General features: G+C 39.7%; 1 protein-coding gene and 1 long non-coding RNA gene across 17 annotated transcripts in view; one reads left to right on the top strand and one right to left on the bottom strand.

Annotated features, from left to right (window-relative positions):
• CELF4 (CUGBP Elav-like family member 4) overlaps window positions 1-16,252 on the bottom strand; it is a 1,553,364-nt gene that overhangs the window by 704,941 nt on the left and 832,171 nt on the right. The gene's annotated exons all lie outside the window — the stretch shown is intronic.
• Window positions 949-16,252, top strand: part of LOC142256173 (uncharacterized) — a 198,590-nt gene continuing 183,286 nt past the window's right edge. The window contains exon 1 of the long non-coding RNA XR_012727496.1: window positions 949-1,179. This is a non-coding gene — a long non-coding RNA (uncharacterized LOC142256173). The remainder of the gene's footprint in view (window positions 1,180-16,252) is intronic.

The raw sequence follows: 16,252 nt of genomic DNA, 5'->3' as shown, positions 1-16,252 counted from the left end.
TCCTCCGACCTGTGGCTCTTCTGCTGCTACAATACTCCTTCCCTGCGCCTTCCCTGACAGCTGCGGGTTGAATATCTATTTTGAGCCTCAGCATTGGAACTTATACTCTTTTGTGTGACTTCTCATTGACTTTTAGTCCTTCGTCGTGCACTGCCAAGCCCCCCACCAGCAATAGTCTGTGTTTGGGATGTAATTATAGAATTTCACTGCTCGTAATTAAAGCAAGTCTGCCGTAGACCATATGGGTCCGGCATAGACTATATATTGGCATTCCTAGAAAGCGTTGCTGGTCCCGGGCACTGCTGGATACGGCCTGTGCAGCTCAGGAGCTGTGTCATCCCCTGTGTTTTCCAGTCTTCATCATCTACGTTACATTTTGTAAAGACAGATTGTTATTTCTGGAGGAACATTGAGTGTGATCTCATCCTAATCAGCGCACTGAACTGGTTAATGATAGTAACTGCGTTCTTTCTACTCAGTCCTGTCTCACTTTGCTCCCTCGTCACGTTCCCATCGTTTCTACCCCACGGCTGCCAAGTGACCTAGTTTAATGAGTGACACTCTGCGTTCCGCTTGCTTTTCACTGAAACACCCTCTCCCTTTAATATCTCCCCGTCCAGCCCTCCCTCTGCCTCAGCTCTTTGATTTCAGTCCAACGGCAAAAAAATGTTTTCTGTGTCCAAGTTTGTGCCTGAATTATTTTTTGTGTCCCACTGTCCCCTCGCCTAAATGGAAACACATAGACACACACAAAATAAAAAAAAAAAAAAGAATTAGACTGTACGAAAAAAAAGGCAGGCACTATGCTCAGCGGCAATACTCCGAGAGGCTTATGCGAGACATAGACATAAGATGGCGCCCGGACAATCCCAACGCCCAAAGATCTTTTGTCTGAAAAGATCTTTCATACAGATGCAAGGCGAGCGCAGACAAAATATTCTAGCAACAGGGAGCAGCGAAATCTCAGGGGACGCGAGAGCAACTGACCAAACAAATCCATTTCGGCTGCTATTTACCCCCGAGATTAGTCACCCAGGGTCCAAAGATGTGACCCGATCGAGCCGAAGCAATCTCGAGGGATCGTCACTTGTTCATTAGGGCTCCTGCACCAGAATACTGGCGTAAAGGGGGCATGGCCAGACAGTCGCAATGCAGCAAAACATCATCAATGCATTACCGGTAGGTACGTGTGCAAAAAGAGAAGGTCAACACGATGCACCTTGTTAGATACGGCACGGGAAATTTCTCAAAGTTGCTGCGGACACTGGGGTCAGAGAAGTGACATTACTGATAAGCACTGATGTTCTGTTGTCTCGGATGTTTTTGATTTTTAGGAGGTGTAGTATCTAATCTGTCCACTAGAGAGCTCATCCTTCACAAATACAGAACCCTTGCATGTACATACAGCAGAACTTTTTGTTTATTTCATATCTACAACATCTTTTTCTATCAATTTTCATATTTTATTTTTTTTTCTTTTTGTCTCCCTTTTGATCTAGTTTGCTATGGAAATAGATTAATGGGTTTGAGAAGTGACAATTTTATTAATTGGAAATGTGCCCAGTTCAGTTCTAACTCCTCTACTTCCCCGTCAAGGAGCTCTGTGCGTCATAGCCTGGAAGCTTTTAATAAGGCTTCCATTGAAAGGTTTTGCATTTTGTCTAGGGACTGTACTAGCCTGTACCCTTTAACCAATGTACAGGGAACTGGATTTACATAGGGGCACCTTAGTTGGGCCCACGGAGTGGCTGCTGGTCAGTGGAGTGGGCTGGAAAAGGATAGTCAAGGAGCTGTGTCAACTTTGGATTCCTGATATCCAGTCACTCCATTACTTCAGTGATATACGTGTGTGTGTGTGCGTGTGCGTGTGCGTGTGCGTGTGTGTGTGTGTGTATATATATATATATATATATATATATATATATATATATATATATATATATATATATACATAGTGGAGTGGGCTGGCGAAGCATGGCCAAACGGCTGTGTCAGTGCCGGGATGTCAAAAATCGTCAGCCACCAGAATAGTTAAAAATACTGGTTGAAGTCAGTAACAGGAATGAAAGCTCAATAACAAAGCAAGAGCATAAAAAATGGGAGTGAACCAGAAAAAAGTGAACCTATAACTGGCACTGGTTTATATTTCCATAGGGTAATGATTCCATATTGTTGAAACATGATGTGAACAATGTGTGACCTATCAAGATTTCCTTCTATCTCCAACATAAGTGGGTGGTCATGTACCTGCATGTATGTGAAGTCAGTAACAGGAATCATGCTCAATATCAAAGCAGGAGTAGAGAAAAAAGGAGTGAACCAGAGAAAGGTGAACCTATAACTGGCACTGGTTTATATACCATATATATAAAGGAGTTTTTCTGACTCAAGATAAATTTCCATAGGGTGATGATATTGTTGAAACATGACGTGAGCAATGTGTGCACTATCAGGATTCCCCTCTATTTCAAGCATGAGTGGGTGATCATGTACTTGCATGTATGTGACGTCAGTAACAGTAATCAAGCAAAATATCAAAGCAAAAGCAGAGAAAATGTGAGTGAACCAGAGAAAGGTGAACCTATAACTGGCACTGGTTTACTTCAAACAATCCTCATTCATTAGATGGGGCACCTAGTGGTAAGGTGATCGCAGGAGACCACAAGTGATCAGCTCTGATCATTGAGAAGAACATAGAGGTGTGCGTTCAGTTTTTCTGCAGTGCCTCCACAGGAGACATGAAGAATTACATAATATAATCAGTAAGCTTACATAGTATTGCAAAGATGTGCTGAGTCCTCCATCCCTCAAGTCCTACACTTAGCGTAATTCAAAGATAACATTACTGAGGAGACATAGGATCTGTTATCAATCAAATTTGTTATGAAGTTTCCCAAAATATTGGATTCTGGAGAATATGAAATTTGGCATATTCCTCAATTTTTTGGTCTTCTTTTGAAGGTTGGGAAGGGGTGCAATGATAACCACCGGTCCTTACACATCCTCCACCACCACTGCAGCTCCATAGTCCTTCGCAATAGTCTTCTGTCTCACTGGGCTCAGTGCCGGAGTAATCGAAGACTTGGGCAGAAGACCGGGAAGATGTAAGGGGTGGGGGATGTAAGGACAGGTAGCAGAATGGTATTTTTTTATTTCCAACCACCCTCCTCCCCTCTTCTTATTATGTTTTGGAGTCTAGAGAGACCTTAGACTGTATTAAATATATTTTCATGACAATTGGAACACTTTCGATTCTGATCAATTTTTACATAGACCAAGTCAAATATGCTGATTCCATCGGATCATTCTGCCTTAAATTAATATTGGCAGATTCATTCATCTGTAGGTAACATTTACCTATAATATCTCTTTATTAGACCAGAAGGCATAGAATATTTAAAGAGGAGCAGTAACTGAGTACACCATTCGATGGCCACCGCTCTACAAATTTTGGAACAGTTTTTCTTACTCTTTTGTGCTCCAAAGTTATGCCCCCCCCTCCCGAAATAAAAGTGCAAATTTTCTCTTCAATCAACTGGGTGTACTGAATTTTTCTAAGGTCATAGCCATGTTATGATTGGTTAAAAATAAGAGGAGAATAAAAACAAACACCCACAAAGAAGTTGTACATGATCCGATGGCCATTGCTTCGCTGATTTTGGAACAGTTTTTCTTCCTCTTCTGCGCTCCAAAGTTATGCCCCTCCCGAAATAAAGGTGCACATTTTCGTTTCAACCAACTTGGCGTACTAAATTGTTCTATGGGCACGGCCATGTTTTGATTGGTTGAAAATTAGAGGAGAAAAAAACAAACACTTACAGAGAAGTTGTCCACCATCCGATGGCCATCGCTCCATTGATTTTGGAACAGTTTTTCTTACTCTTCTGGGCTCCTAAGTTATGCCCCCCGAATTAATGGTCCAAATTTTCCCGTCAACCAACCGGGCCTACTGAATTTTTCTATGGGCACGGCCATGTTTTGATTGGTTAAAAATTAGAGGAGAAAAAAACAAACACCCACAGAGACGTTCTGTTCGAAGGGAAACTCTATACCTTAATTTCCGGAAGCCATAACTTTACAAAGGAGGGGCACAGAAGAAAAAGAAAAACTGTTCCAGAATCAGTGCCAAAGTTGCAATTGGAGAGGGTATTCAGTTTAAATAAAAAAATCCACTGAAAACTCCTCATTAAAGGATAGTAATAGCTGAACGCAACCTAAAGTGCCCCCCTTCAGTAGGATCGAATGCATCCATAACCACCATTTAGCCCACATCAAGGGATGAATGGCCAGTAAGGAATTGCACGAAGGATAATTGAAGTTAAAGTCACTCAGTTGGCAGATGTGGCCAAAAGGACTGGGAGAGAGACTGCCTGAGAAACGTAACAGATCTCCCCGCTCCTTGCTAATGGTCTTCCCATATGGCTCACGTCTGTCTGCACTGTCAGGGAGACTTGAGCGGAGCTGACTGAAATGTGTCTGAAAGACTGGAGAGATTATACAGTTAAAAGAGCATTTGATGATCAAGCTGTGTCACTCTCTAAAAAGAACCATTTTCTCTTTAACCCTTTAACTGCCAATGTATCTCCTCCGAATGCAACAAAAGCGGCCTAAAGCAGCTGTCTCTGGAGGACCTGATCTGCTCTGCATTACTCAGCCCACCTATTGATGTGAATGGGCAATGTGTAATGCTTGGTCATACCTGTGGAGGCGCTGCAGAGAAATGACTCAAGGTTTCCTCCCACTGATAGATGGGGTTTGGTCATGGAACCCTTATAATAATTATTTTCAAAATCAAGAAACCCTTGACAGCAAGAATTTCAAAGGAAACATTGATCTTGCTTGTGATATTAGGGGAAAATGGCAGCGAAAATGTTAAATAATGAGAAGATTGTAAGATTGGTGTTAGTCATATAGCGTATCCAATGTAGTGCTTAAAGCGCACCAGTCAACAGGATTTTCCTATATAACCTAAAGCCAGTGCTATACTGGCACTATCAGGCTGATTCTATACATACCTCTAGTTGTCAGCTCGGATGTATAGGTTTTGAAACACAAGCAAGTAAAGTTTGTAAAATGAGCAGCTTTTTGAGTGACAGCAGCTGCCGATCAGCTGATAGCTGGGGTGGGTATTCATAGTGATTCCTGCCCCCTGCCTGTTCGTCCTCCCCCGGTTATTTATGCTAATTCTATTACAGAATCGTTTTACTAAGTGGCTAGAAGGACATTGCTGATGTCATACCCATGTGACCAGAAGGGGCGGGGCACATGGAACACATTCACAGCAATCCGGTTTGTTACATTATGTTCATTTTATAGTAGTGCTCTTACGGTGCATATTCAGGCAGATACCAAGTGGAATCCACCTGGAAAAGATGCTGTGTGCACAGGACCTTAAGGTTTGTGCAGAAGTCTTTTAGACTGAGCCTTGTCCTAGGCAAAGAAGCTTCAGGGAAAAGTGGTCTTTTTCGTAAAGCAGGTTTACCAATGTTTATTGTGGTGCCTTTGCTACCAGCATCTCTTATTAATAATGTAAACTTTAGTTTCCCAACTGAAGCTACCACCCCTAAAATATATATGCTACATCTCCTAATGGCTTCATGGTTTCCCAATCCCGAAATGGTTTCAAGAACTAACCATAGAAGAAACGTGCACAGCAATGTAATTTTTACATTGAGGTGCAATATGTTCTCATTTTGTAGCAGTTTTTCAGATGGGCTTCAGATAGAATCTTCATGAGAAAGACATTGTGCACTTACCCTAAGGCCCCCTTCACACGTACGTGCCTCCGGTACGTGTTTGGCAGTTTTCTCACGTACTGGAGACACATACTCACGTACACTTAGGTTTTCCTATGGTTTTGGACACACGTAAGTATTTGCACATGGAACGTGTGTCCGTTCCGTACTTACATGTCTCCGTGTGTTTCTCACGCCGACATGTCCGTTTTCTCTCCGGCATCACGGGTGTCACACGGAACGCAAACGTGTCACACGGAACACACACGGACCACACGAATGTGTTCCGTGTGACACGCACCGGAGAGAAGACATGTGTCTGTGAGATAAAAACCAAACCTTTACTCCTCTTCTCCTGCCCTCCTGTCTCTGCCGCTGCTGTCACTTGCTTCCGACCGTCGCTCATTATGCTAATTGAATAGTAACTTCACTGCGGCAGCAGCAGCGAGGAGTCGGCAGGACCGGAGACCGTAGATCAGTACCACGGACAGCGACGCCAAGGACAGGTGAGCACAAAGTTCCCGTTCTCCGTGTGTTATCACGGTTAACACACGGAGAACATACGTAGCCCATAAACACAGATCACGGAGGGTAAAATGCACCTCTGACACGTCCGTGAAAAACGTGCGTGATTTTCACGGACGTGTGAATGGGTCTAAGAGAGTTTTTCAATGATCGCGTGGAAATTCTCCAAATCTCAAAATTTATGAAAAACTGAGTGTCTGCTCAATTTCTGCTCCAAAAACTGTTGGTGTGTGTAGGGTTTTGCTAGATCAACACAATAACCTGTTGGGTTTATGTAGTTAGAAATTGGAGTCTTTAATGTAGGAAGTCATTGGATGGTAAAGATGTGCATGGTGGGGTTGATCTGTATGATCTTCTTTAAGCAGATTGGCCCCTAGTGTGGGTGACACGATGAGTCCACGTATTGTATGGCTTCCAGTTAGTCAGCTTTTATATCTCGTATTGTTGTTGGACCTCCAGCAACCGGCCCATGATGGTTGCCCAATGTGTCCCAACCCTGTAAATATGCTTTATATCCATCCAGTCCGGTACAACCCAACGTTGCCATTTCTCATCATGCAGACGCTAGACCACGCTACATAGGACGGGCAATGCTGTCTGTCAGCAAATTCTCATATTCACGTTTCACAGGAAACAAGTGCGACTCGGAAAACTGCAGTTTGTAACTATCGGAAACATTTACATAACTATTATTCTGCTTGTTAGCCTTGAGCAGGGGAAAGGAAGCGATTCGGGGGAAGGCAGATGCCGCAACAGAGAAAATCTGAGTGAGGCGCAGACCTGAGCAAATTGATTTTTAGCTTGAACTGCAGTTTTCAAACAAAGTCCCTGCCGTATTCTAAGCATTGAAAATGGGGGTAATATTATAGAAAAATTTACTGGGTACATGTTGTGCCCTCTCTGATCCCCAGAATCCTATATAACCAACAATTAGCGTAATGTTTGGGTGGCGGACTGGACAAGCCAAAAAATTTTAGTGGACCTCAAACAAAAGTGACTCTTGACTTAATATGACATCACCGAAGAACACATAAGTCATAAATATACTCAGAATTATTGCAGATTGATGGTTGATGCTGCGAAGAGTGCTCATCGTACATGGCGGACCTTTATGTTTGGGAAGGCCAAATAAATTTGCCTCCCTTTGTTGACCAGTTTCCAAGAAGCCACCAAATGCCAGCTTGGCATTAACCAATCTAGTTACTAGCATGTCTATAAAAATATAAAACTGTGACCACACTGTCATCTGAAGACCCACTTGGACTCTCCATTGGCAAGAAAAATTACGGAATCTCAACAAACTCCATTGTACAGTAAGTTATTGGGTCCAGGAAACGAGAAAATTGGATCCGGTAGGCTAATGTGAATCTTCAATCCGTATTTCATAAATATTCCATAAAATTCACCAAGATGGCATCCGAACAGTCAATACATTTCTGGTGTTACCATCCTTAATCACCATGATTAAGCGCTATAATGCCAGAAATGCGTTGGGTGTTTAGATACTGCCATCATGGTTAATTTTATGGAATATTTATGAAATAAAGATTGAAGATTCTTATACGCCTTCCAGATCCAATTTTATCTTTTCCTGGATTTTCAGCCTTGGGATATCAGCTTTTGTTGGAGAGGTAGCAATCACATCATCACGGTCGTAGAATTATACATAGTGAGGCACCTTTGTTTTTCTAAGTTTTGGGTCCATTGGTATTTAAAAGCCAACAGGTCTTGCTCGGTGCTGGGTCTTCACTTTTATGGAAACCCAATGACGATCTGAGATTAAGATCAGGCTGTACCGCCCTAGACCTACACTTATGGGGGGCCATGTCAGTAAAGAAGAGTGTGGGAAGGTGGGAAGCCACCAGGGACCAGCCTCTTGGACTCGTCCCCCTAGTCATCTTGTCCGCTCTTTCAATGTTTTCTTTGAAACGACACAGCACTTTAGAGCTAAATGTACATACTGTTCTCTAATTCAAATTCCTTTCAGGTGGTATGAATCAGAGATGAGTTGACCTGGGTATGTTTGCATTCACCAGGTCCAGCCGGACTTTAGTTAAAAGTTAGTTTAGGGCCCCAGATTTGACCTGGAACCCCAAATAAGTCAATGGACATCCGAACTAACGAGCTCAACTCAAGTCAATGATTGGGCAGTTTGGTTTTCCACTCATATACAGCCAGTCATAAACAGAGCATTTCTAGCGGGAGGGTGGGTGGGTTTTGTTTTTGTATATCCGAAAATGTTTTTACTCTCAGTGAGAGCCATTCAGAGACTGCAAGTGGCTCTCACTTGGCCGAGTGTACCTGAGCATACCCTAGCACCCCAATGTTCAATCAAGTGGTTAGCATACGTATAGCACCCGGACTTGGGCCCGGCCTTTTTTTTTTAAAAGACCATGTCCAAGTTCGAGCCCCGGACCCCCAGTGCTCGGTATAGATCCCTGACCTTTCAGTTTGGGTTCTCTCATCTCTAGATCATTTTTGTAAATATTGAAGAAGTAGATAGTACTTTGTATTATTCATTCCATTTGTTCGCTTGATGGTTTATTTTCCATCTGTAGCCAGAAAAGGCCTAGAAAAAAAGGCTCATTACGACATCAACATTTATTTTATAATATTTATTTTTTTACATTGTTTGTTCAATGTTTTTGTTTTTCTCTCAAATACAAAATATTATTGAAAAATTTTCTTTGCCTTTTTAATGTTTCTGTTTTGTTTCCAAATCATTCAACACTAATGAATTTTAATAGAATTTTGCAGCTACGTTTTCTTTTTTTTTTTAGAGCGTGAAAAGTTAATTGAATTTTGCTTGTCTCTAATAGACTTGTTGCATTATAGACCTGGAAAGAGAAGAAACAGAATGTTTTCGTATCTTCTCGGATACTAATAACTTTGGCTGGCCAGGCCGGAGACTTTTGGCAGGTTGTGGCATGAGGAATGTGTGATGGATTTATTGTATAGTCCATATTGCGGAGTCTGATTCTCGGTGAAACAATGACAATGTCTCCATCAGAGCTTAAGGGATATTGGGACACAATAGTTTCCATTTAACCATGCCAGGACATGTGCGAATGTATTGAAAGAAGTAGCATTTGTTGTGCTCAGTAATGTGTGGAACAGATGATGACTGGGGAGTCTCCAGGAGACCAGATGACGGCAATGTGCAGCTCCAAGCAAAGTCTCATTGTGTCCACTGCTCCAAATTTTTTTTTTTTTTTACAGATGTCCCATTGGTTTTATTGTCCATAGCTATAAGGAAGAAAAGCGAAGTGTGTTGTAAATTAAACAAAATATTATATATATATATATATATATATATATATATATATATATATATATATGTATACTGTATATATTTAGAGAATGATCCTTTTCCTAACATTGTTGATCATTATTATTTTTGTATATATTGAATAAATGATCCTTAATGGAAAAACTCACTTACTCAAAAAAAAAATCCTTGCCATGATGGGAAAAACATATTGATCACTATATATATATAATTGAAGGAAGTGCATAAGAACAAGTCCACAAATCGGGAAAGATGTCTATGTCTATGTAAATTTTTTAGTATATATATATATATATACAGACCAAAAGTTTGGACACACTTTCTCATCTCTAGAACAACTATTAAGAGGAGACTTTGTGCAGCAGGCCTTCATGGTAAAATAGCTGCTAGGAAACCACTGCTAAGGACAGGCAACAAGCAGAGGAGACTTGTTTGGGCTAAAGAACACAAGGAATGGACATTATACCAGTGGAAACCTGTGCTTTGGTCTGATGAGTCCAAATTTGAGATCTTTGGATACAACCACCGTGTCTTTGTACAAAAGGTGAACGGATGGGCTCTACATGGCTGGTCCCCACCTTGAAGCATGGAGGAGGAGAAGTGATGGTGTGGGGGGGCTTTGCTGGTGACACTGTTGGGGATTTATTAAAAATTGAAGGCATACAGAACCAGCATGGCTACCACAGCATCTTGCAGTGGCATGCTATTCCATCTGGTTTGTGTTTAGTTGAACCATCATTTATTTTTCAACAGGACAATGACCCCAAACACACCTCCAGGCTGTGTAAGGGCTATTTGACTAAGAAGGAGAGTGATGGGGTGCTACGCCAGATGACCTGGCCTCCACAGTCACCAGACCTGAACCCAATCGAGATGGTTTGGGGTGAGCTGAACCACAGAGGGAAGGCAAAAGGGCCAACAAGTGCTAAGCATCTCTGGGAACTCCTTCAAGACTGTTGGAAAACCATTTCCGGTGACTACCTCTTGAAGCTCATCCAGAGAATGCCAAGAGTGTGCAAAGCAGTAACCAAAGCAAAGGGAGGCTACTTTGAAGAACCTAGAATATAAGACATATTTTCAGTTGTTTCACACTTTTTTAAGTATTTAATTCCACATGTGTTAATGCATAGTTTTGATGCCTTCAATGTGAATCTACAATTTCCAGACTCCTGAAAATAAAGAAAACTCCTTGAATGAGAAGGTGTGTCCCCAAACTTTTGGTCTGTACTGTATATATATATATATATATATATATATATATGGTATATATATTTCTTCACATTGCAAATACTCTCTTAGCCACTGGGGGCACTGCTTACACTAAATCATTAGTCAACCTACAGTGAATTATAAAAGTGAATCAGTCGCCTGTAGCAAGTACAGTAATTGGATTCTGTCCTTCAGTGTCTCAATTTTGGAAAAAGCATAGATCTGATTGTCTTCTATAGGCATCTTTGTGTGTATATATATATATATATATATATATATATATATATATATAAAATAAAAGGATCTATATAACCTATTTTTCTTTTTTTTTTTGTCATTGAAAACAAAATTTAAAATAATCCTTGCATCATTCCAAACATTATTTTCCGTCATCGCCGATTTACCGTGCAAGCATCTGGTTTCAGTGTCCCAGCAGAAAGGAATAAAATGGATTTTATAGCAAAGAAAAAAAAAAAGAGAAAAATATGATGTGATTAAATTTCATCTGATTACATTTGTTTAGCCATTTAATGACATCAGGCTGCTATTAGCATTTGCGTTTTATGTCGAACTAAGTGGGGCCCGGTAACATTTCCTATCGGTAATAATAATAAATGTAATTGTTTGAGAAAAATTGGGCTGAGATCATATTTCAAGCAGAAAAGCTGCAGAGTATTAAAAAAAGGGAAAAAAAATACGCAACAGTAGCAAATACAAAAAAATAAAAAAAATAGACCTCGAATGCCCAACGTCTGCAGTAATCTCGTTTGCCTTCCAGTGCCAAAAATACAAAATAAAGAGGCGTTTGGTGATGAATATTTTAATTCGGTAATCCCTCGTACCCCTGTCACTGTGAACACATTGATAAGTGCGGAACGGCGAGCTCGGTAAGTAAACCCCCTTCGCTTTGACTGACATCCTTTCTCCAGACTATTTACCTAAAGACTATGCATATTAAAGACGCCCGCTGATAGGCTCTCTCTGTCTTGAAGCGGAAGATTAAGAAAAGGGCTCGTTGCTGCCAGCGCTCACCTTTCCAGAAACCTTCTAGCATTTCTTGTGCAAACACTTAAAAAATAATAATTTGTGTGAATGTCATAGGGTCTTCGATTTGACCCCCTGAAGCTTTAGAGGGCCACAAGAGAACGGTGGAGAGATAGAAAATTAGACTTTTCAATAACATCCTGCTCGGCGAAAAAAAAAGTAAAAAAAAAGATAGAAATAAAATAATTTTGTAAAAACAAAAACCCAATATAAATTGCAAATAGAGTTGACTGCTTTTAGGATATAAATATATATATATATATATATATATATATATATATATATATATATATATATATATATATAATTATTTATTTATATTTATTTATTTTATTTATTTATTTATTTTTTTACATTATGTTTTTTTTTTCTAAACCAGTGTTGACTGCTCTTCAGAAGGATGATTTATATATATATATATATATATATATATATATATATATATATATATATATATATATTTATTTATATTTATCTTTTTTTTTTAAACTGTAGTGTTGATTGCTCCTCAGAGAGGTGATTATATATATATGCAGTAATATCCATGGGTACATAAATATATATATATATATATATATATATACATATATATATATATATATACTGTGTATGTATATATATATATATATATATATATATATATATTTATTTTTTTTTTAAATTGTTGGTGCACCTCGTTTAATGAAAGAAAAACCCACAATGGTCACAGGAATAACTTGAATCTGACAAAAGTAATACTACATTTAAAAAAAAAAAACGATGAAAATTACCAAATGAAAGTCAAACATTGCTGCTTTTCTGCTTCCACAGAATTTTAAAAAAAGTAAAACTTATGAAAGAGACATGGATAAAATGGTACGCCTCCTGAAAATAATATGACAAAAGGGACATGTTAAATCAAGCTGTGTCCACTAATTAGCATCAAAGGTGTCTACAATCTTGTAATCAGTCAGTGGACCTGTATATAGGGCTACAGATACTCACTGTGCTGCTTGGTGACATGGTGTGTACCGCACTCAATATGTACCAGAGGAAGCAAAGGAAAGAGTTGTCTCAGGAGATTAGAAAGAAAATTATAGACAAGCATATTAAAGGTAACTAAGGTTAAAGTTAAATAAGACCATCTCCAAGCAGCTTGATGTTCCTGTGACTATAGTTGCACACATTATTCAGAAATTTAAGATCCATCAGACTGTAGCTAACCTCCATGGACGTGGCCGCAGGAGGAAGATTGGTGTTCTGGGGCTGCTTTGCTACAACTGGCACAGGGTGTCTTGAATCTGTGCAGGGTACAATGAAATCTCAAGACTATCAAGAGATTATAGAGAGAAATGTGCTGCCCAGTGTCAGAAAGCTCAGTCTCAGTCACAGGTCATGGGTCTTGCAACAGGATAATGACCCAAAAGACTCAGCTAAAACACCCAAAAATGAAGGAAAACATTGGACTATTCTGAAGTGGCCTTCTATGAGCCCTGACCTAAATCCTTTTGAGCATCTTTGCAAAGAGCTGAAACATCTGGAAAAGGCAACCTTCAAACACGAGACACCTGGAGCAGTTTTTGCTGTTGAGGAGTGGACAAAATACCTGTCGAGAGGAGCAGAAGTCTCATTTACAGTTACAAGAATCGTTTGATTACAGTGATTGTCTCAAAAGGTTGTGCAACAAAATATTAAGTTAAGGGGGATGAGGAAGAGGAGGAGGAGGACAAGGCGGAGGAGGACTAGGAGGATGCCATCATTTCTGTCCAGACCGATTTCATGAGTTGTTTTTTTTTAAATTCTGTAGAAGCTGAAAAGCAGCAATGTCTGACTTATACAGTCATATGAAAAACTTTGGGCACTCCTATAAATGTTAACCTTTTTTCTTTATAACAATTTGGGTTTTTGCAACAGCTATTTCAGTTTCATATATCTAATAAATGATGGACTCAGTAATATTTCTGGATTGAAATGAGGTTTATTGTACTAACAGAAAATGTGCAATCTGCATTTAAACTATATTTGACAGGTGCACCTCAACATAAAAGTGACATTAATATTTTGTAGATCCTCCTTTTGCAAAAATCACAGCCTCTAGTCGCTTCCTGTAGCTTTTAATGAGTTTTTGGATCCTGGATGAAGGTATATTTGACCATTCCTGTTTACAAAACAATTCCAGTTCAGGTAAGTTTGATGGTCGCCGAGCATGGACAGCACACTTCAAATCATCCCACAGATTTTCAATGATATTCAGACCTGGGGACTGGGATGGCCATTACAGAACATTGTAATTGTTCCTCTGCATGAATGCCTGAGTAGATTTGGAGCGGTGTTTTGGATCATTGTCTTGCTGAAACATCCATCCCCTGCGTAACTTCAACTTTGTCACTGATTCTTGCACATTATTGTCAAGAATCTGCTGATACTGAGTTGAATCCATGCGACCCTCAACTTCAACAAGATTCCCGGTGCCGGCATTGGCCACACAGCCCGAAAGCATGATGGAACCTCTACCAAAATTCTACTGTGGGTAGCAAGTGCTTTTCTTGGAATGCCGTGTTTTTTTGCCTCCATGCATAATGCGTTTTTGTATGACCAAACAACTCAATCTTTATTTCATCAGTCCACAGGACCTTCGTCCAAAATGTAACTGGCTTGTCAAAATGTGCTTTTGCATACCTCAGGTGACTCTGTTTGTGGCGTGCTTGCAGAAACGGCTTCTTTCGCATCACTCTCCCATACAGCTTCTCCTTGTGCAACGTGTGCTGTATTGTTGACTGATGCACAGTGACACCATCTGCAGCAAGATGAAGCTGCAGGTCTTTGGAGGTGGTCTGTGGATTGTCCTTGACTATTCTCACCATTCTTCTTCTCTGCCTTTCTGATATTTTTCTTGGCCTGCCACTTCTGGGCTTAACAAGAACTGTACCTGTGTTCTTCCATTTCCTTACTATGTTCCTCACAGTGGAAACTGACAGTTTAAATCTCTGAGACAACTTCCCCTGAACAACTATGTTGAATAATCTTAGTTTTCAGATCATTTGAGAGTTGTTTTGAGGAGCCCATGATGCCACTCTTCATAGGAGATTCAAATAGGAGAACAACTTGCAAGTGGCCACCTTAAATACCTTTTCTCCTGATTGGATACACCTGCCTATGAAGTTCAAAGCTCAATGAGGTTACAAAACCAATTTAGTGTTTCAGTAAGTCTGTAAAAAGTAGTTAGGAGTGTTCAAATCAAGAAATTGATAAGGGTGCCCATACTTATGCACTGGTCAAATTTAGTTTAAATGCAGATTGCACATTTTCTGTTAGTACAATAAACCTCATTTCAATCCAGAAATATTACTGAGTCCATCATTTATTAGATATATGAAATTGAAATAGCTGTTGCAAAAACCCAAATTGTTATAAAGAATAAAGGTTAACATTAAAAGGGGTGCCCAAACTTTTACATATGACTGTATTTGGTTATTTTCATAGGTTTTTTATTTATTATTTTATTTTTATTTATTATTACTTTTGTCAGATTCAAGTTATTTCTGTGACCATTGTGGGTTATTCTTTCATTAAACGAGGGGTACCAACAACTTTGACCACGTGCGTGTGCATATACCATATATATATATATATATATATATATATATATATATATATACTGTTTACTGTGTATATATACAGTTAGGTCCAGAAATATTTGGACAGTGACACAAGTTTTGTTATTTTAGCTGTTTACAAAAACATGTTCAGAAATACAATTATATATATAATATGGGCTGAAAGTGCACACTCCCAGCTGCAATATGAGAGTTTTCACATCCAAATCGGAGAAAGGGTTTAGGAATCATAGCTCTGTAATGCATAGCCTCCTCTTTTTCAAGGGACCAAAAGTAATTGGACAAGGGACTCTAAGGGCTGCAATTAACTCTGAAGGCATCTCCCTCGTTAACCTGTAATCAATGAAGTAGTTAAAAGGTCTGGGGTTGATTACAGGTGTGTGGTTTTGCATTTGGAAGCTGTTGCTGTGACCAGACAACATGCGGTCTAAGGAACTCTCAATTGAGGTGAAGCAGAACATCCTGAGGCTGAAAAAAAAGAAAAAATCCATCAGAGAGATAGCAGACATGCTTGGAGTAGCAAAATCAACAGTCGGGTACATTCTGAGAAAAAAGGAATTGACTGGTGAGCTTGGGAACTCAAAAAGGCATGGGCGTCCACGGATGACAACAGTGGTGGATGATCGCCGCATACTTTCTTTGGTGAAGAAGAACCCGTTCACAACATCTACTGAAGTCCAGAACACTCTCAGTGAAGTAGGTGTATCTGTCACTAAGTCAACAGTAAAGAGAAGACTCCATGAAAGTAAATACAAAGGGTTCACATCTAGATGCAAACCATTCATCAATTCCAAAAATAGACAGGCCAGAGTTAAATTTGCTGAAAAACACCCCATGAAGCCAGCTCAGTTCTG

This window comes from Anomaloglossus baeobatrachus, chromosome 1 (genome assembly GCF_048569485.1).
Source record: "Anomaloglossus baeobatrachus isolate aAnoBae1 chromosome 1, aAnoBae1.hap1, whole genome shotgun sequence".
NCBI classification, from domain to species: Eukaryota; Metazoa; Chordata; class Amphibia; order Anura; family Aromobatidae; genus Anomaloglossus; species Anomaloglossus baeobatrachus.
Note: the sequence above shows the minus strand (reverse complement) of the source record. Positions and strands in the feature narration are given on the sequence as shown.